Consider the following 25,933-nt stretch of genomic DNA (forward strand, 5'->3'; position numbering starts at 1 on the left):
TCTTTATAGAGAAAATGGTGTTTAATTATAAGATGAATCATCCCATGCTAGCTAATTTGACCACCCTTTTTATTTGCCTTCATTGCCATATTGTGAATTGAAGTATGGAGAAATAATGGATGATTTTCCCTCACCTTTGGTCTTGTAGATCCATGGAAAATGTGGGTGACTATTCGCAAACTAGGGCTTAACACCATTCATACTAGTAATTGCATGTAAAAGACTTCATCAACCATATAACTACAATGGACCAAAGCTCCTAGAGACTAGAGAAGTCTACCCCCTTCACTCTATCCTTGTTGGCTAATTGTCCTAAGCCACATGAAAATACATATTAACTATTCAGAGATATGTTGAACCCTTCCTAAATCTTGCTCTTTTGATGGAATCCCAAAAATATCATTGATGATAGTAGTGGACACTTATATCTTAGTCCCCTTCACAATTGTGAAAGTTGTGTGGAAATACTATAAAAATTCCTCCACCGACTCCATCTCATACCCTTTGTATTTTAGAAGGAAATCAATCCAACCTACTTGTTGATGGATTTTTGAATTTTTCTGGTCTATAACCAAACTTTCAGGCTCAAATTTTTGTTTATACCTCATCTATGTATTTGTGGAATTCAAAATAGCCATAAGTAGCAACTAAGCTATGAGATAAAAAATTGTAGATGTTGGAATATTGTCATTGATGTTTTTTGATCCGGCAACTTTTGTTTGGCACATTCTGACATAAGCTTCACATGCAATATAATTTGGCACAAGCTTCATAATGTCCGACACTATTACTGGTCTGGAAATCACATAAGGCTTTGGGATCATGATGTATACCTCTCCTAATGTCTACATCTGAACATTCCAGTGTTGATGCTTTAATATAGTTTTGTTATGGGTCTGGTAATGTGGTACCATATTTGCTTGGTTAATGCAACACAATATTTTTGGTCTAGTCCTCTCCAGAATCATCGATAGGTTAGATGTTTTGTGTTTAAGTTATGAAGGAAATATTTTTGTATTATGGTTGAATTCTTCAAAATAATATAATCAGTATAGCATGGCATGCAAAGTATTTTTGGAGCTTATCCTTTACTTTGGTTAAAGGTGAATTCATTAAGATCTACTTGGTATATAATTCAATTAGCCAGTAATATTTAGATAGATGATATTTTTTATCATATGATATGGTGTATAATATGCACAATCAAACAATGAATGTGAAAGTGATTATGTACAACAATAGAAATATAGAAAATGCACTTTATTGGAACTGTATCTCATGCATATGATAGATGCACTCATAACAGTTCAATTTTTGTATTATTGGTTGTATGCCACTTTTTGGCAGTAAGACATCATACTCTGGATAGTGAGTCCATCCAGTAGTGAACCACTTGTTTTGTATTATTGTAACCGATTACATATTACTAAGAGTTAACCCTCTTTGTGGTTTTTCCCATCTTGGGTTTTCCACGTATAGATATTTGTGTTATGTTGTTGTACTCTTTTGTCTTCTATCTTTTTATTTTCCTTAGCTAAGTAATGTATGTGGTTGGTTGTTTAAAAGTTTTAATAACAAGGGAATATTGATTCACCCCTCCCCTCTCAGTATTCTAGGTGTTCAAGAATTGGTAATAGAGCATGGTCTCTTAGAAGAGTTTAACCACTCAAAGAAGATTTGGAAAGTTGAATTTATGGATATAAGTGAAGAACTTAGAAATTCTCTTGAGGATATTGAAGTAGTTGAACATAAAAATAAAGATCTGAAAAAAAATGTCTAGTTGGCTAATGAATGCATTGGAAAACTAAGAGAACAGATCTGGAAATTCAAGTTAAGGCATAAGGAGGATTGTAAAGAGCTCAAGAAAGTGAACAACACTATTGTAGATCTAAAAACTGAAAGAGAAGATGATGAGAAAATTAAGGAATACTTAAACAAAATGGTGGAATTCAAATCGGAGGAATGTAAAAAGATAGAACAAGAAGTCAGAACCTTGAAATCGGATCTAGAAAAGTCAAAGAAACAAGAATACAAACTTAAAGTAAGTTCAAGTAAGCTAGATCAAATGTTAGTTGTGTAAAGATCTCCAAAAAAATTAAGTGGTCTATGTTGGCAATATAAAGGAATTGATTATGTGTTGCATTGATGTTTTGTCATTGATGTCAACACTAGCTGTTATGATTGGTTACCGACAGATAGATTTTGGTTACCAATAGAAGAACCAGTGTTATCGGAAGAAGGGACTATCAGTTGGATACTACCGACATGTTTGGATCAATGGAATATGTTTGGTTCGATGTTTCTGGAGTATGTTTTGGTCAGTTGGTATTCACATGATGATCGGATGTTGTCATACACTCTAGTAAGCCTATACCGGTAAGGGTTTAAGGTTTTATCGATAGAGCTTTTACTGTGAATCTTTGACAGGATGCATAAGTTGTTTTGGTGCGGCTTCTAGATGGAATTCAAGATGTAGAAGGTGATCTTTGTTCGTGCCTCAACTGATTGGAGACATTGCTTTGGTATGGTGAATCTATTTGGGTCCAGGTTATGGATCGGTATCATGTTACATGTTCTCTACATGTTACTGGGATGATTTATGGATTGGTTAATGTTGTTTTAGTCTAAAGATGATATCGTATATCATTGTAATGTGGATGTATGTAATAATCTTATTGTAATATCTTTTAGGTGGCTAACCTAATTGGTTTAGGCCTTAGGGTTTGTATAAATTGATGTAAGATCCCATTGTAGATCGTGATTGTGGTGGTAATGGTCATGAAATGAAATATCATATGCGAAGGAGATTTGGTTGATCATAGGTGATCGAATTGGGTTTATGTAAGAGGTCAAAGGCCTCCAGTATTGAGCTTAACTGAGACTGTAATCAGGCATAGTAGATGCTATCATTAGCAGTTCATTCTTCTCGATTGTTGTCCAATTATATTGAGGTGGTTATAACCTCTCTATAGTTAGTGAGACTCCTTTGTAATGAGCAGTATGCTCTAGGCAGTGTGCCTCCCTGCATGTGCAGGCCCCTTATTGTATCACATACTTTTTGCAGAAGTATCATCTAACTGTGGGTAGGCTTCCCACCGTGGTTTTTCCCTTTACCGGGTTTTCCATGTACAAATAATTGTGTTATGTAGTATGGTTTCATTGGTTTGATTCTCTATTTCATTCTTAATTTTTATTGCTTACCGGTATATGTTTCTGCTATTCTGGTATTTAATGTTTATATGCTCCGGTTAAAGGTTATAAAGTGGTTTGATTAATATAATTTGTTGACAACTGATTCACCCCCCCTCTCAGTTATCCACCAGTTATTCTAACAATTAGTATTAGATATTTGGTCCTAATTTGTAGAAGCTTAACCGCTTGAGGTAGATCCTATGGCAACTAATAATTGAAATCCATCAGCAACTGTTTTCAAAAGAGAAATCTCTAAGCTTGATGGAACAAACTATGGGATATGGAAAATCCAAATGGATACTTATCGTAGATGTCTTGGAAAGGATATTTGGGAGATCACTGAGAAAGGATATACACCTTATGACCCGACATCTAGCAATCCTAATCCAACAAACTTGGACAAAAATATTAAAAAAGATTGCAGAGCTAGAGAAGCCCTCTTGTGTGCACTCTCTGATCATAAAATTATAGGATTAACTGATAAATCATATGCAAAGGTTATGTGGGATAAACTACAAACTCTGAATGAAGGTGACCCTACTGTCAAAATTGCTAAACTTGATTGTTACTGGGTAAGATATGAGAACTTGAAGATGGAAGATAATGAAAGAATTGCTACATTTATGGAAAGAGTAAATGAGATTGTCATGGGAATTCAATGTTGTGGAGGATCTTGAGTGAAGATGAAATAGTTTCTTAAGTATTGAGAGCCCTACCACCAGCTTACAAGATGAAGGCTACTACAATTAATGAATTGAGAACAATGGCAAACACTTTAGTTAACAGAGACATTCTGATTAGGAAATTATCTGCTTTTGAGCTTGAATAATTTGGACCCTTTGGAGCTACAAAGTTTGAACCTTCTTTTCATTCATCATCATCTTTTGGAAAAAGTGATTGGAAAGCCCTATATGCAAAATAATTGGAAGATATGAGGAAAGACGATGAATAATTTGAGCAATTTGAAGCCTTATTTGCTAGAAGAGTACCTAAAGGACCGACATGAAGTAAGTATGAAGTAAAAGCACATTTTAAATGTTTTGCATGTAATAAGATTGGTCATTTTGCATCTAGATGTCCTAAATAGAATGCAAGATTTGAAGAAAGAGTTAAGAAATCATTTAAGCCTAATCAGGACAAATATAGATTCAAGAAAAACAAACTATGCTACATAGTGGATGAGGAAGGAGTAAGCGATGACTCAGAGGATGAACTGGCAAGAGACTCTGCTAGTGGATCCAAAAATGAAAAGGAATGGGTGTTCTATGCTTTAAAGGAACATGAACTAGAACCAGTTATCAAGAATGAAGAAAAGGCCATGGCAGAAAAAGTTGAAGACAAGGATGAATAGGTAATTGATAGTGTGATAGGATTCACCTAGCCTGCTCAACACTTCACTAAGTTGATGTTTCTCAATTCCACCAACTCACCAAGTCTAGTTGCCTTCTAGACCTCCAAGTCCCTCTACATCTCTTCTAGGGCTTGATTATTGTCCTTACTAGGGTGTTTGCTTCAGGGGTTTTGGTTAGGAACCCTATCAATTCACTATGCTTCTTAGGTGCTCAATTCTGGCCTCTTGGCCTCAACTTGTCATAATGACCTCCAATTGTTGTGATATGTTACAGAGGTGTAGTGAGGTCTTCTAAAAAATTTTTAGTGCAAATGGAGTCTATCAGTGGGTTGCAACCTTTAGGTTTCTTACCGGTTTCAAAATCTTGCCCGAAAAAGGGCTATAAGGAATTAGGCCTAGTTAGGCCTCCATGACTGGTTTTCTAGGGCTTGGAGGAAAATGACTCAAAGAACCCCCAAACAAGTTTATCTTTTCTTCAATGATACACCCATTCCTAAAATATTTTTGTGGTTTTAGGCCCTGGTCTGACTGTACAAGGTATGAACCCTAAAATGAGGGTTTGTAGGGTTTTAAAGGCCTTTAACCGGTAGTGAGTAGGCAAGTTGGGGTTTTTCTATCAAATAGATTTTTCAAGGCTCCTCCTTATACATAAAATTATTCCCCAGCCCCATGGACCCCTCCAAAATTAGAAATGGTGATCTTGCATTCACCCCTGTACTCCTCTTCACCACTTTTTCACCTCTTTTTCTCTAGTTGGGTTGCTCTCGAAATCGCCTAGAATGAGGTGATAGTCATATCCAAACACTTCTCCAGCACTTTAACCTACATATTTACAATTTATAGGAGGTTTCCAACCATTTTCCAACTAGCCGTGATGGCAACATGTGTGGGACTCATGGGGCAACCATATTTACAAGGAAATTGCTATTTACAAGCCAAAACTGGCCACTTGTGAATCAAATCACCTAAACAGTAGTAAATGCTAAATAAAAAGCTTGAAAATAAAAATCCTACCCTAAAAAACACTAATAAACCTCAATCCATCATTGGATTCATGGATTCAATCCATTAAACCTTCAAAGAATGTAAAAGTTGACAAAAAAAATGAAAGTGCAGTCCAAAATCTTGTATTTTGATTATTGCTTCCAAAATCCAAGTACACCAACCTTGATAAATGTAAAAGAGGGGGTTTATGTATCTTACCAATGTGTGGAGTCCTTCCATGGCATTGGTGAATCCCTAAATCCACCACTAACCAATTTCAGGACAAAAGTTGTCATGACAATTTTCAAAAGTTGTCATGACAACTTTTTGCAACTTTATGATTTTTGCACTTTTGATCTCTCCAACCTAAGAGACCTATGTCTAGTCATCACATATGTCATTTCAAACATTTCTAAGACCTATTTAACCCTCTCTAATTATTTTACCAACTTTTGACACTTTTGACCAACAAAAAGGCCAAATACCTACTCAAACTCACTACTTACACAAAAATGCAAACCTAGGTAAAATGAAATCCACCTAGGTCTAAATTAACAAAACTCTCACTCCTAGACCCTCCTGGAGTCCTTATTCACTACTGACTTGGCTAGGGCTAGTACAAGCCAAAATTTGTAAAAACAAGAAAACTAGGACCTAGGTGCTCTTGCACCATTCTCCCCAACAAAAAGAGATCATGTCACCCCTTGATGAATCAATGTTGGATAAATTCCAAGATTTTTAAACTCTAACTCCATTTCCCATGTAGCCTTAGCATCATCCATACCCTGCCATTTAATGAGGTGCTCCCAATAGGCTTGATGCCTAGTCTCCTTGGCAATTCTTGAACTCAACACTTTCTCGGCCTTAGGATTAGGCTTGGCTGGTAACTAAAGTTTATGCACATCATTTGAAACCTTTGAGTGACTACATTATACACCTTGGCCTAGCCCCTTGTATGCAACCAAGTCTGCTATGTTAAAAATCGGTGACAAGCCAACATCACTAGGTAGATCCACTTTGTATGCATTTTCACCTTACTTAGCTAGAATGGCACATGGACCTTTCCTCATCTGCAACTTGTTTGGTACTCCTTTTTGTAGCCTTGCTTTGTTAAAGTGCACAATAATAAGATCCCCCACCTGAAATTGTAGATTTCTCCTATTTTCATCAACTTTTTGTTTGATTTTTCTTGTGTTCTCCTTCGAAGCTTTCCTAACTGATTCATGGACCTCCTTCATGGACTGAGCAAATTCCTCTGCATATCCACTTCTGATTGTTGCACTTCTTAAATCCCTTAACTCAAAAATGCCACTTGGGTGCACACCATATACTACTTCAAAAGGACTTTTACCGGTAGTCCTATTTATGGTGTCATTGTATGCATACTCAGATTATGCAAGTATTTGATCCCATGTCTTCCCATACTCCTTGGTAAGGCACCTCAATAAGTTTCCCAAACTTCTATTCACCACCTTGGTCCACCCATCTGTTTGAGGATGGTAGGTTGAGCCAAAAGAGAGGTTTGTGCCAAGCTTTTTCCATAATGTTTTCCAAAAATGACTCATAAATTTGGAGTCCCTATCTGAAACTATGCTCAATGGTAAACCATGTATCCTTACTATTTCCTTGAAAAACAATTGAGCTATGTGGCATGCATCATGAGTGGTCTTACAAGGCACAAAATGAGCCATTTTGCTAAATATGTCCATAATGACATAAATACTATCATATCCTTGCTTTGTCTTTGGCAAAATTACCACAAAGTCCATTCTAATGCATTCCCAAGGTCTACTTGGGATGGGAAGAGGTTGATACAAACCGACATTTGTTGAAGTACCCTTGGCTTTTTGGAAAACTATGCAAGTCTCCACATACCTCTTCACATCTTGATTCATCCTTGGCCAATAATAGAATCTCTAAACCAACTCTTGAGTCTTATTGACTCCAAAATGACCACTAAGGTTGCCATTATGTTTCTCTTGTATAAGATTTCCCCTCATTGATCCTTTAGGCACACAAAGTTGTCCACCTTTGAACAATAGCCCATTTTTCAAATTAAAATCTAAGTACTCACTATAGAAATGGTTTTGATACTCCTTGCACACTTGGTAGACACTTGAGAAGTCTTCATCCACTACATACAAGTCTTTAAAAATGTCTACACCTATGCTCCTCAACTGAATTTCTTAGACTGTCAAGAGCCTCCTACTTAGTGCATCAACTACCCAGTTTTTTTGCCCTTTCTTGTGCTTACTGGTGAATGTATAGGCTTGCATATAATCCACCCATTTCATATGTTTGTGACTAAGTTTCTCTTGGGAATTCAGAAAACTCAATGCTTGGTTATCTGTGTACACCACAAATTCTTTGGGTAAGAGATAGTGTCTCCATTTTCTCAATGCTTGGACTAAAGCATACAATTCAAGGTCATACAAGGAGTATTTCCTCTTGGCAGCACTTATCTTCTCACTATGGAAGGCTATTGGTCTTCCTTCTTGGCTTAGGATAGCACCTATTGCAACATTGTTTGCATCACACTCTATAATGAAAAGTTTCTCAAAACTAGGCAACACTAGTACCGGTTGGGTAGCTATCTTCTCCTTCAAGGTTTCAAAACCTTTGTTTTCTGCTTCACCCCACTGAAACTTTGACTTTACTCCACCTCTAATGGTGTCTAACATGGGTGCACATATAGCACTGAATTGCCTAATGAACTTCCTGTAGTACTGAGCTAGTCCATGGAATCTTCTCACCTCTGTTACTGTCTTAGAAGTAGGCCAATTTACATTGGCTTCCACCTTTCTTGGGTCCATATTGAGGTTTCCTTGAGACAACACAAACCCAAAGCCAAGATAAACCAGCTCCTTCTTGACGAACTCACACTTATCCAAGTTCATGGTTATCTTTTCATCATACAATCTTTGTAATACATCTTGTAAATGACTAATATGTGCTGCTTTATCCTTACTGAAAAGTGAGAATATCATCAAGATATACTACCACAAATTTACCTATGAAGTCCTTCATCACCTCATTCATGAGTCTCATGAAGGTTCTTGGAGCATTGGATAAGCCAAATGACATTACAAGCCACTCATAAAGACCCTCAATAGTCTTAAATGTAGTCTTCCATTCATCACCCTCCTTAATTATAATTTGATGATAGCCACTCTTAAGGTCAATCTTGGTAAAGTACTTGGCTTCCCCTAAACAATCCATTAGGTCTTCTATTCTAGGAATAGGGAACCTATATCTGATGGTGATCCTATGTATGGCTCTAGAATCAGTACACAATCTCCAAGTACCACCTTTTTTTGGTGCCAACATGGTAGGGACATCACAAGGGATAATACTCTTCCTAATAAGGCCTTGGTCTAGGAGCTCTTGGATTTGCTTGTCAATCTCAATGTTTTGTTGAGTCATTTTGTAGGCTGCTTTATTAGGCAAGGATGCTCCAGGAATGAAGTCTATTTGATGTCTTATGGTTCTTTTAGGAGGTAAGGTGGCTAGCTATCCTTTACTTACTATACCTTTGAATTTCTTCAACAATTCTTGCACCTCAAATGGTAAATCTTTCTGCTCTTTCTTGTCTTCTTCTTTGGGCTTCATCACTAGTGCAAACCCTACACCTTCACCTTCCTCAAGTGTCTTTAAGAACTATTTTTCACTCACCAAAAGAACATTAGGACCTGCTACCCTTTTTTCAGCTTCCTCAAGGATAGACTGAATCTTTAATGTGACTCCATCTTTCTTGAATACGTATGCATTCTTGGCTCCATCATGGGTAGCTTGTCTATCAAATTGCCATGGTCTTCCTAATAGAAGATGGCATGCATCCATGGGTAAGACATCACATAACACCTTGTCCTTATACCTTCCAATGGTAAAATCCATCCATGCTTGCTCATTAACAAGAACATGTTGTCCTTTGTTCAAACAAGTGACTCTATAAGGGTTGTTGTGAGGTATCCTTTGCAATTTGAGCTTTCTCGCTACCTCTTTAGACACAATGTTGTCTATAGACCCTGAATCAATGATCACTTTGCACACTTTATCCAAAATCTTGTATTTGATCCTAAACAAGGACCTTCTTTGTTTGGGCTCTTCTCTGACCAGTTCTTTGATCAAAGATCTCCTTATCATCAATTTGTCACCTACTTCTGACTCTAAGGAAACTTATGAAATCTTGTTGTTTGAAGACTCTTCTTGAAGATAGCTCACTCTTCTTTCACCACCATGTGATGATGGTCCCTTCTTTGGACACCTATATGCTAGGTGACCAAGTTGGTTACAATGGTAACACTTCATTGTTGCAAAGTATGAGGAACCTCTACCTTGGCTACTAGATCTTCCCCTGGAACCACTATTTGATCCCCTTCCTCTATTGAATCCTCCTCTACTATTGCCACTATCATGTTGCTCAGTGAGTTTAGGCTCTCCTTGTGTTCTTTGTTCAGAACTTCTTCCACCAAAGCCTCCTCTATGGCCTCTATTGTATTTTCCTCTACCTCTACCCCTATTGTTTCTTGAGTCATGCCTTCTTTTCAGATTTTCCTCCACCTTAAGGGTAAGTTGAAAGGTTTGATGGACTATTTTTGGGCTCATCAAACTGATTTCTTCTTAGATGTTCCACTGTAGACCATTTAGGTACCTAGCAACCTTGAGACTCTCCTCTTCTACCACATGAGATCTAAGGCTAAGTTTGTGAAACTCCTCCGTGTAGCTATTGACATCAAGATCTTTTTGCCTTTAAGTTTTTCCTCTTCCTATGAATTTGCACTTCATAGTCATCAGGGAGATAGACTTCTTTGATTTTGACTAACATCCCTTTCCAAGAAGAGATGGTTGCTTTGCCCATTTTCTTCCTCTCATCTTGTACAAACTACCACCATGTGAGAGAATCTCCTCTCATCTTGGACTTGGGTAGCTTAACTCTTTGAGCTTCAATTATGCCTTCACACTCAAACTAGTTCTCCATACCTTCTATCCATTCTAGGACCACTTCTGCCTCCATCTTGCTAGTGAACAATGACAATCCTTCCAGTGATTTGCCACTCAAGGCCTTCAATGCCTTAAAGAAAGGTTCTTGCTCTAGGATAGGGTCAAGTTTAGGTATCTTGTCTATCTCTGCCACTTCTTTACCCTTCTCTTCTACTCCTTCCACCTTTACCAACACTTCATCAGCTTTGGTTTCAATTGCACCAAGCTTACTCTCCAACTCAATCAATTTCTCTTTCAAGAGTCTATTCTCTTCCTCCTGATCATCCACTTTCCTGGCCAACTCTGCATTGGTCACCATGTTGTCTCCAACTGACTCTCCCAAAAACAAGGACATCAACCTTACCAGCCCAAATCTTGTAGGCTCTGATACCAATTAGATAGGATTCACCTAGCCTGCTCAACACTTCACTAAGTTGATGTTGCTCAATTCCACCAACTCACTAGGTCTAGTTTCCTTCTAGACCTCCAAGTCCCTCTCAATCTCTTCTAGGGCTTGATTATTGTCCTTACTAGGGTGTTTTATTCAAGTGTTTTGGTTAGGAACCCTATCAATTCACTGTGCTTCTCAAGTGCTCAAGTCTGGCCTCTTGGCCTCAACTTATCATAATGACCTCCAATTGTTGTGAGATGTTGCAGAGGTGTAGTGAGGTCTTCTAACATGTTTTTAGTGCATATGGATTCCATCATTGGGTTGCAACCTTTAGGTTTCTTACCAGTTTCATAATCTTGCTCGGAAAAGGGCTACAAGAAATTAGGCCTAATTAGGCCTCCAAGACCAGTTTTCTAGGGCCTGGAGGAAAACGAATCAAAGAACCCCCAAACAAGTTTAGCTTTTCTTCAATGATACATCCATTCCTAAAATATTTTTGTGGTTTTAGGGCCTGGTCTAATTCGTACAAGGTTTTAGGCCCTTTAACCAATAGTGAGTAGACAAGTTGGGGTTTTTCTATCAAATGTATTTTTCAAGGCTCCTCCTTGTACATACAAGTCTTACCCAACCCCACGGACCCCTCCAAACTCAGAAATAGTGATCTTGCATTCACCCCTGTACTCTTCACCACTTTTTCACCTCTTTTTCTCTAGCCAGGTTACTCCTGAACTCGCCTAGAATGAGGTGACACTCATATCCAAACACTTCTCTAGCACTTGAACCTGCATATTTACAATGTATAGTAGGTTTCCAACCATGTCCCAACTAGTCATGATGGTAGAACGTGTGGGACTCATGGGGCAACCATATTTGCAAGGAAATTATTATTTACAAGCCAAAACTAACCACTTGTGAATCAAATCACCTAAACAGTAGTAAATACTAAATACAAAGCTTGAACATGAAAATCATACCTTGCAAAACACTACTAAACCTCAATCCATCATTGGATTCATGGATTCAATCCATTAAACCTTCAAAGAATGCAAAAGTTGACAAAAACAATGAAAGTGTAGTCCAAAATCTTGTATTTTGATTATTGCTTCCAACATCCAAGTACACCAACCTTGATAAATGTGAAAGAGGGAGTTTATATATCTTTCCCACATGTAGAGTCCTTCCATGGCGTTGGGAAATCCCTAAATCCACCACTAACCAATTTCAGGATAAAAGTTGTCATAACAATTTTCAAAAGTTGTCATGACAACTTTTTGCAACTTTATGTTTTTTGCACTTTTGATTTCTCCAACCTAAGAGACCTATATCTAGTCATCACATATGAAATTTCAAACATGTCTAAGACCTATTTAACCCTCTCTAATGCTTTTACCAACTTTTGACACTTTTGACCAATAAAAAGGCCAAATACCTACTCAAACTCATTACTTACACAAAAATGCAAACCTAGGTAAAATGAACTCCACCTAGGCCTACATTAACAAAATACTCACTGTTGGACCCTCCTGGAATCCTTATTCACTACTGACTTGGCTAGGGCCAGTACAAGCCAAAATTTGTAAAAACAAGAAAACTAGGACCTAGGTGCTCCTGCACCATAGTGGATGCTCACATCATATGACTAGAGATAAAAGAAAATTTATGTCCCTACAAGAATACAATGATGGTCAAGTCATATTTGGGGATGACAAAGCATGTATGATCAAAGGTAAAGGCATTATTTCTCTTGATGGTAAACATAATATTGATGTCTACTATGTAGAAGGTTTAAAGCATAATCTTTTAATTGTTGGTCAATTGGTGGATAAGGAATTCCAACTTGAGCTCAAAGATGGAAAATGCAAAATCATTAACAGAACTGGTTTGGAGATTGCAACCGGTACTCAAACTGGAGGTAATATCTTTCACTTGAACACTTGTGATAAGACATGTTTGATTGCTCATATTGATGAGAGTTGGTTATGGCATAAGAGGTTGTGTTATGTTAATTTTGATTGTATTGTTAAGATCAGTTCAACAAAGACAGTTAGAGATATACCTGTGATTATAAAGCCTCATAATCGAGTATGTAAGGAATATCAATTGGGAAAGCAAGTTAGAACTTCTTTTAATAGCATACATGATAAATCTAATGATGTGCTTGATTTGATTCATATTGACTTATGTGGTCTATCAAGGACCAGATTATTTCAAGGTGATAGGTACTTCATGCTAATAATTGATGATTATTCTAGAATGATGTGTGTGAATTTTCTAAGGGAGAAGTCTAAAGCTTTTGAGAAATTCAAAATCTTTAAAGAAAAGGTGGAAATAGAAACTGAATTGAAAATCAAATGTCTGAGATCATATCAAGGTGGTGAGTTCGTATCTCATGAATTTAATATTGTGAGATAAATGGAATTAGGAGACAATTATCTGCACCCTAGACTCCTCAACAGAATGAAGTAGTGGAAAGGAAAAATAGAACCATTTTGGATGCAACAAGAACCATGATGATGGAAGCCAAATTACATCACATTTACTAGAGAGAAGCAGTGAGTACAACAGTCTACACATTCAACAAAGTTCATATCAAAGATGAGACCGGTAAAACTCCTTATGAATTATGGTTTGGACATACACCTACTCTTAAATATTTCAGAATTTTTGGAAGTAAATTTTATATCAAAAGGGATGATTCAATTGGGAAGTTTGATCCTAGATGTGATGAAGGGATATTTATTGGATATTCAATTCAGAGAAAAGCATATAGATGTTATAACAAAAGATTGTAGAAAATTGTGGAGAGCGTAAATGTGAAAGTGGATGAGCAATACAGAGATCAATCTATATCATATGATAGAGAACTAGTAGTGGAAGTGATCATAACTGATCTAGCAATGTCTCAATTGGTACAAGACATTGAGATAGTTACACCAGTACAATAAAAAAATTCAGCTATGACTGATGATCAGGATAGAGAACCGGAAGTTCAGCAGACACCAAGGTATGTAAGATTAAATCATTCTGAAGATCAAATCATTGGAGATAGGAACAAGGGAGTTATTACAAGAAGAAGACTAGAAAATGAAGAGGTATGTCTTATTTCTCAAATTGAACCGGCATCTATTATCGAAGCTTGTAAAGATAAACATTGGTTAAAAGCTATGGAAGATGAATTAGATCAGATAGAGAAGAAGAAGACTTGGACTTTAGTTCCCCAGCCTAAACATAAGAATGTTATTGGAACTAAATGGGTTTTTAGAAATAAATTAAATGAGGATGGTCAAGTTGTAAGAAACAAGGCTAGACTAGTTTGTAAAGGATATTCTCAAATGGAAGGAATTGATTATGGTGAGACATTTGGACCAGTAGCTAGAATTGAAGCTGTTAGACTATTTCTTGCCTATGCATCATATAAGAACTATAAGGTCTATCAAATGGATGTTAAATGTGCATTTTTGAATGGTAAACTTGAGGAAGAAGTATACATTGAGCATCCTGATGGATTTTAACTGATAGATGACAAATATATGGTTTGCAAGTTAATGAAAGCATTATATGGATTGAAACAAGCTCCTAGAGCTTGGTATGCAAGGTTGGATAAATATCTTTTGAAGCTTGATTTTACTAAAGGCAGTGCTGATAGTAATTTATATTACAAGATCACTAATGATGATATTTTGATTTTTAAAGTATTTGTTGATGATATTATTTTTGGAGGTGAAGATAAATTGTGCATGGAATTCTCTAATAATATGAAGAATGAATTTGAAATGTCTATGATTGGTGAGATGAGATTTTTCACAAGTTTGCAGATTACTCAAACTAACAAAGACATTTTTATCTATGAAACTAAGTATCTAAGGGAATTGTTGAAGAAGTTTGGTATGGATAATTCCAAACCGGTAAGTACTCCTATGGTGACAAGTGAGAAATTATCTATCAAAGACACATCTGCACTGGTAAATTTGACAAGGTATAAGTCTATGATTGGTGGCTTGTTATATCTAACTCAAACTAGACTGGATATTATGAATGCAGTAAGTATTGTTTCAAGATATCAAAGTAATCCTAAATAAAATCATGAATGTGCAGTAAAGAGGATATTTCGGTATTTGCAAGGAACAACATAATATGGCTTATGGTACTCTAGAGATGATAACTTCACTTTATGTGCATATACATATGCAGATTGGGCAGGAGATACTGATGATGGGAATAGCACTTCTCATGGAGCTTTCTTTCTTGGAAAGAAATTGGTTTCATGGATCAACAAAAAATAGTCATGCATTTATTTATCTACTGCAGAAGCTGAATATGTTGCAGCAGCAACTAATTGCACTCAAGTCTTGTGGATGAAGCAAATGTTGAAGGATATCAAGGTAAATTGCAGTGAACTGGTAGTTATCTATTGTGATAACTCTGCAACTATTGACATATCTAAAAGTCCAGTATTTCACTCTAAGACTAAGCACATTTCAGTAAAATATAACTTTCTGAAAGAAAAGGTGGAGGAAAAGGAAGTCAAATAGGTTTATGTGAACACTAAAGAGAAGATTGCAGATATATTCACTAAATCGCTATCTAAGGAATCATTTGAATATTTGAGAGACAGGCTAGGGGTATCTACCCCTTTGGTAGAAACTTAATTGATGGAGCAGAGCATCAGTCTCATGTGCATCATCAGCTTTATCCTTTGCTCTGGATTGATGTAGTGGTGCTACTACTCAGGGGCTATAGTCAGCTTTGAGATTAACAAGATTTTGATATCTATGTCATATCTTTGGCATTGATGTCAAAGGGGGAGAGTTATATGTGAAAAATAATGTCATAATATGTCATATGGGAGAGAGATTTAGATAAGTTTCAAATTGGACTGCACTCCTTCAGGGGAGTTGCTGGGATTTTTCAGCTTTTCATTGTTATATCTTCTATGAGAAATTTTTAGCGTTTCTTGGCACTTAGATGTTTTCTTTTTCACATCTAGTATTGCCATGAATGACAAAGGGGGAGATTGCTGGAAATATGAAGGAATTGATTATGTGTTGCATTGATATTTTGTCATTGATGTCAACACTAGCTATTATGATTGGTTACCAGAAGATAGATTTTGGTTACCAATAGAAGAACCAGTGTTACTGATAGAAGGGACTATCAGTTGGATACTACCGACATGTTTGGATCAATGAAATATGTTTGGTTTGATTTTTCTGGAGTATGTTTTGGTTAGTTGGTATTCACGTGATGATCAGATGCTATCATACACTCTAGTAAGTCTATACCGGTAAGGTTTTAAGGTTTTATCGGAAGAGATTTTACTGAGAATCTTTGATAGGATGCATAAGTGGTATTGGTGCAGCTTCTAGATGTAATTAAGGATACATAGTTTGATATTTGTTCATGCCTCGACTGATTGGAGACATCGCTTTGGCATGGTGAATCTATTTGGGTCCAGGTTATGGACCGGTATCATGTTACATGTTCTCTACACGTTACTAGGATGATTTATGGATGTGTTAATATTGTTTTTGTCTAAAGCCGATATGGTATATTAGTGTAATGTGGATGTATGTAATGATATTATTGTAATATCTTTTAGGTGGCCGACCTAATTGGTTTAGGCCTTAGGGTTTGTATAAATTGATGTAAGATCTCATTGTAGATCATGATTGTGGTGGTAATGGTCATGGAATAAAATATCATATGCAAAGGAGATTTGGTCTATCACAGGTGATCGAATTGGGTTTATGTAAGAGGTCAAAGGCCTCTGGTATTGAGCTTAACCAGGATTGTAATTAGGCATGGTAGATGTTATCATTGGCAGTTCATTCTTCTCACTTGTTGTCCAATTATATTGAGGTGGTTATAACCTCTCTGTAGTTAGTGAGACTCCTTTGTGATGAGCAATACGCTCTAGGTAGTGTGCCTCCCTGCATGTGCAGGCCCCTTATTGTATCACATACTTTCTGTAGAAGTATCATCTGACTGTGGGTAGGCTTCCCACAATGGTTTTTCCCTTTACCAGGTTTTCCATGTACAAATCATGGTGTTATGTGGTATGGTTGCATTGTGTTGATTCTCTATTTCTTTCTTAAGTCTTATTGCTTACTGGTATCTTTTTCTTCTATTATGGTATTTAATGTTTATGTGCTCCAATTAAAGGTTATAAAGTGGTTTGATTAATATAATCTGTTGACAACTGATTCACCCACCCCCCTCTTAGTTGTCCATTGGTAATTCTAACAATCTAGGATTCGAGACAAGAGAAATCTCACAAAGCAAATATGAAAGTAAAGATAGATCAACTTTGGCAAGAGAAGTCAAGTCTAGGAAGTCAGCGAAAGATGACAAAGGTAAGTCACCAGTTAAGAAATAGGTAAGTAAACAAAACATTTCTTTCAATAGATGTTTTAATTGCAATAAATTATGTCATAAAGATTTTGAATGTAGGAATAAAATAATTTAGAATGTTAGGTATTTCTCTGGTAATTTTATACTTGTAGCAATTATGGTCATAAAGCAAGTCAATGCAAGAATCATGTTGTAGTAGATCAAAATAGATATAAATAGTTTGGAGGTTAATATTTTGTTTGCAACATGTCTAGACATAAAGCTAACCAATGCAAGTAAAGACAAAGACAAAGGAATGATAGATGCTACAACTGCAACAAATTCAGTCACATTGCAAGGTACTATAGAGCAGAAAAATTGAAGCCAAGTGCAACAATAAAGAAAAACAAGAAAGAAGATGTGAAGGTAGAGATGAAGAAAATCTGGATGAAAAGGAAGTCGAGGCTACACCCAGCTTCAGTGCAGATGTTGGGATTGGTAACTAAGTATCACAAGATTTGTATCATGAAAAATCTATCCCCTTCCAAAGAGCTTAGGATTATGGTAACAACTAGAAGATATGTGTATCATGGCAAGGACTTGTTGGACATTGTTGTTGCTAGAATATGTTGTTGTCATTGATGTCAACATATTCTTGTGATTTATTGCTCCGGTGATTTCAATTTGATTTATTAAGATCATGGTTTAGTGTATGGAGTATTTATAGCATTATGACATCTTTTTGTATTAGTTTCAGTGATCCAGGAATCTTAATTGATCAGATCATATGATCTGGTTTGCAATTTGGTTTTTCTAATTAGTTCTTTACAGAGTTTGGTATTTCCTTTGGTATATTCCGGTGTGATCAGATCTTGAGCTAATATTTTGGGAGATTGTTTGGGATGTTCTTGTGTATCTTCATTTCAGATGGTTCATGATTTGGTTCTTTTTAGATTATCTTTCTTCATGACAGTTGTTGTTGTTTGAGTATTCTTGAGGTTCAGATGTTGATCAATGAAGATTTGATAAGTGGTGTTGGTACGATTGTTAGTGATGATTCTAATGTGATTCCTACTATTTCCTAATTATGTCTTATTTGTTTTGATGATCTGCATTGATTGTTTTGCTATTTTTTGGTGGTTTTCATGATCTGGTGTTGTTCTTCGTGCTATGCAATATTCTTGGTGGTGTAGCATGTTGTGGTTGATCTTGGCAAGATTTCCGATGGTGTTGCATTGTATGATGTAAAATTTTAATTAGGTGTTGAGGGTTTAGCTGACCCTATAGTCAAGGTTGACGGATTGTATAAATTGGTGATAAATTCATGTAATTTGTGTAATGATATTATGTCTACATTATCAGAGACTGGTGTATGAGCGAATAATGGAATTCATCCTTTAGTAGTGTGACTGAGCAGATTTTTGGATGGTTGCAGAGAAAACATATGTTCTTAATCAGAACTCTCATTAGGCATTAGCAGATGCTATTATTATAGTTAATCCCTTCCAGATTGTAGTCAGTATCTTGTTGTAAGTCAGTGAGACTTCCTTGAGGGTTGTAGCCTTTCAGGTTATCATATTTTGAGTAGTGAGCTCTAGGCAGTGAGCCTGAATGCAGGTGCATTCCCCATTATAATATATGCACATACTATTGCAGAGTATCATCTTATTGTGGGTAGGTTCCCACCATAGTTTTTCCCTTAATCGGGTTTTCCACATCAAAATCTTGGTGTTGTGTCTTGTGCTATCAATTTGCTTATCTTTCTTGTTCTTACAATTTATTTGATTTGCATTTAAGGTTAAGTTTGATAATCCAGTGAAACCTTATTCACCCCCCCCCCCCCCTCTTAGTTTTCCTTCATTATTGTTGCCAACAAGACTCTGCTCGAAAACATGTAATTCTGGTCAAATATGGAAATCCAAAAAGACTCTGTGAACTCAGAAAAAGTTGATTTTATTTATTATTGAATTTAATGCATGCAAGTGAGTTGAAAATGCATAAAAGGAAAGTTGCTAAGCCTTATTTCTAACTCAAAAGCGATAGAGATTTTTGGAGTGGTGAAAGCAGAGCATGGGTTAGGATTTTCTAGCGAAGCGACAAGAGGTATTTTTCTACAATTTTATTTTCAACACTCTTATCCATGGCTACCCCTACCATTGTTGATAACAACTCTTAGGAAAAACCATCATTCAAGAAGTATCCGAACAAGTCTCTTTAAAATGATCCAGAGGGTGCATTTTCAAGCATTCCCTTTGGAGTTGTTCTGTCAGAAGATATAAGGGCATATATCCATGTGAACCAGTAATTATTTTAGTGGCTAATATTTGCCATTTGGCTATTTTTTGAAATTTGGGAATCAAAATTTGGCTAATAAGTTAAACTTTTAAAGTGACACAAATCGCCACATTTTTACAATTTTTTATTTTAGTGTCATTTAAATCGCTAGAGAATTTATTTTATTAATTTTTTTAAGTCAAAGATTCACCACAATTTTGGATGGATGATTGGATTAGATTCACCAATATTTTATAATTTATTATAGAAATCTAAATTAATTCGCCAATAATATATCATAATTATTAGTTACTTTAGGGTTATATCAACAATATTTAGTTGCCACCATTAATTTAAAATATAATCTAATGACCTTAATTGTATTCCATGAGGTAAATTGTACCTACAAGTTGTAATGCTCGCGTGGGTTGAAATTTCTTTTGAATTGTTGACCTTAATGAAAATCAACAATCTAAAAATAATTTTTGGCCCCATGAGTATTACAAATAGTTGGTACATTTTATCTCACAAAATACAAAGAGGGTTATTAGATTATTTTAAATTAATGGTAGAAACTAAATAAATTAGAGTCTACCCCTTAAAATCATTAATGATTTCCACCTTCAGTCCTCTACTTTTCTATAAAAAACTATTTTCTTAAATGAAAGGAATTACAATAGTAATTAATGCATACTCTTATCATTTTCTAATATTCGCCAATATTTTCTACCAAATGTTAGGGACCAGGAAGGATAACTGAGAGGGGGGGTGAATCAGTTGTGAACCAGTTGTCAATAAATTATAACCCAAAACAAATTAATCCAACTTGAAAATTAGTGCTAGTAAAAAAAACTTAATGTTGGTAAAACAGATTAATAGTTATAGCAATACCGATATAACTTAATGCATGAAACACAAAGAGAAACAACATCCACAACACATGACACATAGATTTTGATGTGGAAACCCTGTAAGGGGAAAAACCATGGTGGGAAACCTTACCCACAATAAGATGATACTACTGCAGATAGTAAGTGTATACAAATGGGGTATGCACATGCAGAAAGGCCAACCGCCTAGAGCTCACTACTCAATCACAAAATAGGAGTCACCTTACTATAGTTGGATGGTTAAATCCAATAACAATGTACTTCAAAATAGCATCTCCAATGCTGGATTCAATACCGGTTTAAGCTCTGAACATGAGTGCCAAATACCTTCATAATCTTCCTTCAACCTTCAGATAATGTCTGCGTGATTCGCACAAGGATCTCCTTATTTTTTCTCTTCAATAATCTTCAATATTCGCACACACTCATAATGATGATCTTCAATAAGATCATTTATAAAAAACCTAAGACCAAATGTTAAGGTCGGCTCACTAAAGATATTACAATTAAACCAATTACAAATAACTCTTGATGCGATACAATATGTCGGCTCAATACATTTACACATTATCCAATCAATAAACCATTTCTAAAATGTGTCATGTTGATCCAGAATAGATATCATGTACCGGTCCATAACCTAGACTTATCTACTGATAAAAGAAAATATGTGAACTTGATTAGACCAATAAGAAAAACACCAAATCCAAACATCTGATCCATGTCTTCAACATAACTAGATGATCTCCAGATGATAACAAGTTATCATCACTGCCATGAACAATATAACCTGCCGATGAAGCATATATCGGTAACTGTGCATAAGCCACTAACCATGTCGGGACCACAATGTGTTGGTTCAACAATAAACAAATATAACTATGGTACAAAATCAACAATGTAGACCTCTAGAAAGATAAGTGTTGACATCAATGACAAAACCAATGCAACACATGATGAAGTCATCCATAATACCAACAATCTCCCCCTTTGGCATTGATGGCAACCCTAGATGGAAAAACATCTAAGTGCCAAAAATAGAATGTCATAAACCAACAATCTCCCAAAATAGATCAATACAAAATTTGGTACAGAACCAAAACCAAAATGCATCTCTCTCCAAGTACAATTTTTTTCCATACATATCTATCCCCCTTTGATATCAAATGCCAAAGCAGTTAAGAATCAAAACATAACATACAACTAACTACTCCCCCTAAGCAGTAGCTCTCCTTCATCAAAGCTGGAAAAATATTTTTTTGTCAGTCCCTATCGATTTGATGCCAATCTTCATTATTCAAGTCTCTGCTAGTGGGGAAATTACCCCAAGTTGCTCTCTGAGATATTCAAATGTTTCCTTAGGCAAAGGCTTTGTAAAAATATCTACAATTTTCTCTTTAGTATTCACATAAACCAATCTTACTTCATTTGCATCAACATCCTCTTTCAGAAAATTGTACTTAATAGAAACATGCTTTTTTTTAGAGTGAAATACCAGAATCTTTGATATATCAATTGCTGTTGAATTATCACAATAAATAATTATAGGTTCTTTGCATTTTACCTTTATATCCTTCAACATTTGCTTGATCCATAATACTTGAGTCCAATTAGTTGTTGTTGCAACATATTCTGATTTTGTTGTAGATAATGATGTACAAGTCTTCTTCTTGTTGATCCATGAAATTAATCTTCTACCAAGAAAGAATGCACCGCCAGTGGTACTCTTTCTGTCATCTACATCTCCTGCCCAATTTGCATTTGTATATGCACATAAATCAAAATTTTCATCATTGGGATACCATAAACCAAGATTTGTTGTGCCTTGTAGGTACCGGAAAATCCTTTTAACTATTGATTCATGATTTTCTTTAGGATTTGTTTGAAATCTAGATACAATACACATTGCATTCATTATATCAGGTCTGGTTTTTGTCAAATATAGTTTTTCTCCAATCATAGATTTTTACCTTGTCAAATTAATAGGAGCCGAATCATCCTTTAATGTCAATTTATCTGTTGTAGTCATAGGAGTGCTTACCGGTTTGGAGTTTTCCATACCAAATTTCTTCAAAAGTTCCTTCAAGTACTTTGTTTGACATATGAATATACCTTTATCTATTTTAGAAATCTACAAACCTTGAAATTTTTTTATTTCTCCAATCATTGACATTTCAAATTATTCCTGCATCTTGTTAGCAAAGTCTTTACATAACTCTTCTTCACCTCCAAAAATGATATCATCCACAAATACTTCAATAAATAAAATGTTATCATTGGTAACTTTGTAGTACAAATTGCTATCAGTATTACCTTTTGTGTATCCAAGTTTTAAAAGATATTTATCTAGTCTAGCATACCAAGCTCTAGGAGCTTGCTTCAATCCATATAAAGCTTTCCTTAACCTGCAAATCATATCCTTATCATCTGTTGATGAAAATCCATCAGGATATTCAATGTAAACTTCTTCCTCAAGATCTCCATTCAAAAATTCACATTTTGCATCCATCTGATAAACTTTATAGTTCTTATGAGCTGCAAATGCAAGAAATAGTCTAACTGCTTCAATTCTGGCTACCGGTGCGAAGGTTTCATTATAATCAATTCCTTCTTTCTATGAATAACCTTTACAAACTAATCTTGCTTTGTTTCTGATTACTTCACCATCCTCATTAAGTTTATTTCTATATATTCATTTAGTTCCCATTACATTTTTGTCTTTAGGTCGGGGAACTAATGTCCAAGTATTATTCTTTTCTATTTATTCTAATTCATCTTCCATTGCTTTTATCTAATGTTCATATTGACATGCTTCAATAACAGATGCTAGTTCAACTTGAGAAATTAAACATACCTCTTCATTTGCCAATCTTCCTCTAGTCATAACACCTTGATTTTAAATTTGTATCTCTGATATTCAAGGTTAGGCTTATATGTTCTTTTTGCTTCCTCCCTTAGTCTTGTATGTCTATTAGGACACCTAGAAGCCATATGCCCAGCTTTATTGCAATTAAAAATTTTGAAAGGTGCTTTACCTTCATACATACTTCCTGCTAGACCTTTAGGCATCTTCCTTGCGAATAGTGCTTCAAGTTCTTCAAGTTCTTCATTTTCTCTCCTCATATCTTCAAGTTCTTTTGCATAAAGTATTTTCCAATCAGTTGTGTCAGATGATGATGATGATGTTGATGATGATGCTTTGAAAGCTATATCATTTTTGACTATAGCAACACGACCAAATTCATCAAGCTCAAATGCTGAAAGTTTTCCAACCAAAGTATCTCTAGAAATTGATGTATTAGGTATTGTTCTCAACTCATTAATAGAAATCACTTTCATTTTGTAAGCTGGTGGCAAAGCTCTTAAAACTTTAGAAATAATTTCATCTTCACTTAAAGATCCTCCACAACATTATATTCCTAAAACAATTTCATTAACTCTTTCCATAAATGCAAAAATTCTTTCATCTTCTTTCATTTTTAAATTTTCATACCTGACCCAGTAACATTCGAGTTTTGCAATTTTGACAGTGGTATCTCCTTCATTCAATGTTTCCAGTTTATCCTAAATAGCTTTAGCAGTAGATCTGTCTGATAATTCCATGATTTGTTGATCTGATAATGTGCTTAGAAGTACTTCTCTTGCTTTGCAATCATTCTCCAAGTCTTTAGCCAATGTCGATGGATAAGGGATATTCAAAGTAGGACCAACATAGCCATTCTTAGTAACATCCCATATATCTCTTCTAGTGCAGTTCAAATGTGTTTCCATTTTGATCTTCCATATACCATAGTTAGTTCCATAAAGTTTTAGATTGTCCTTCCTAAAAATATTTATTTCCTTTGGATCTCCTCAAGTTGTTAGGCTTCTGCAAAAAGAGGACTTGGCTCTGATACCAATTGTTGGGAACCAAGAAGGTCAACTGAGAGGGGGGTGAATCAGTTGTGAACCAGTTGTCAATAAATTATAACCCAAAAAAAATTAATCCAACTTGAAACTTAGTGTCGGTAAAACAAACTTAATGTTGGTAAAACATATTAATAGTTATAGCAGGACCGGTATAACTTAATGCATGAAACAAAAAGAGAAACAATATCCACAACACATGACACAAATACTTTGACATGGAAAACCTATAAGGGAAAAAATCATAGTGGGAAACCTTACCCACAATCAAATGATACTACTGCAAATAGTAAGTGTATACAAATGGGGTCTGCACATGCAGAAAGGCCAACCACCTAGAGCACATTGCTCAATCACAAAATAGGAGTCACACTGACTACAGTTGGATGGTTAAATCCAATAACAATATACTACTTCAGAATAGCATCTGCAATGCTAGATTCAGTACTTGTTTAAGCTCTGAACATGAGTGCCAAACACCTTCATAACCTTCCTTCAACCTTCAGATAATGTCTACGTGATTCACACAAGGAGCTGCTTATTTTCACTCTTTAATAATCTTCCATATTTGCACACACTCATAATGATGATCTTCAATAAGATCTTACAATCATTTATACAAAACCTAAGACCAAATCTTAAGGTCAACTCACTAAAGATATTACAATTAAATCAACTACAAATAAGTATTGATGTGATACAATATGTCAGCTCAATACATTTCCACATTATCCAATTAATAAACCATTTCCAAAACATGTCATGCTGATCTGGAATAGATATCATGTACCGGTCTATAACCTAGACTTATTTGCCGGTAAAGGCAAATATGTGAACTTGATTAGACCAATAAGAAAAACACCAAATCCAAACATCCAATCCATGTCTTCGACATAACCAAATGATCTCCAGATGATAACAAGTTATCATCACTACTGGTGAACCATATAACCTGTCGATGAAGCATATACTGGTGACTGTGCATAAGCCACTAACCATGTCAGGACCACAATGTGTCGGTTCAATAATAAACCAATATAACCAGAGTGACAAATCAACAATGTAGACCTCTAGAAAGATAAGTGTTGACATCAATGACAAAATCAATGCAACACATGACGAAGTCATCGATAATATGAACACCAAAATAAATTGATATAAATAAATTTGCCAATAAAATTAATATTTATCATTAAAAAAGAAAGATTCACCAATAAAAATTATTATTTTCTTTTACAAAAATTAAATATTCGCCAAGATTTAATATAATTTTTTGAGAGGGGCTTTCTTAAATTTTTCACTGATGTGAAGTTGGATGAATTCAACCATGGAAAGTTGGAGAAGTTATGGATAGACAAGTTGATTAGGAATGATTTCAAAATCAAACTAAAATACAAAACCATTGTTGAGAAAAGAATCCATGTGTAGAACTTTTTTCCTAATTTTTGTTCTGATGACAAATGGGTCAAAATTTCTATGAGCATATTTCACAATAAATTATTATGGATCAATGAAATTACCAAAAATGAATGAAGGTGATCACTAGTTTGTGTGATACAAGTTCTATTCCGACACTAAAATCAACAAATAACAAGGAGGTTGAGAAGTTGACTAATGTTACATACGACAATCATT

This window comes from Cryptomeria japonica, chromosome 5 (genome assembly GCF_030272615.1).
Source record: "Cryptomeria japonica chromosome 5, Sugi_1.0, whole genome shotgun sequence".
Classification (NCBI taxonomy): Eukaryota; Viridiplantae; Streptophyta; class Pinopsida; order Cupressales; family Cupressaceae; genus Cryptomeria; species Cryptomeria japonica.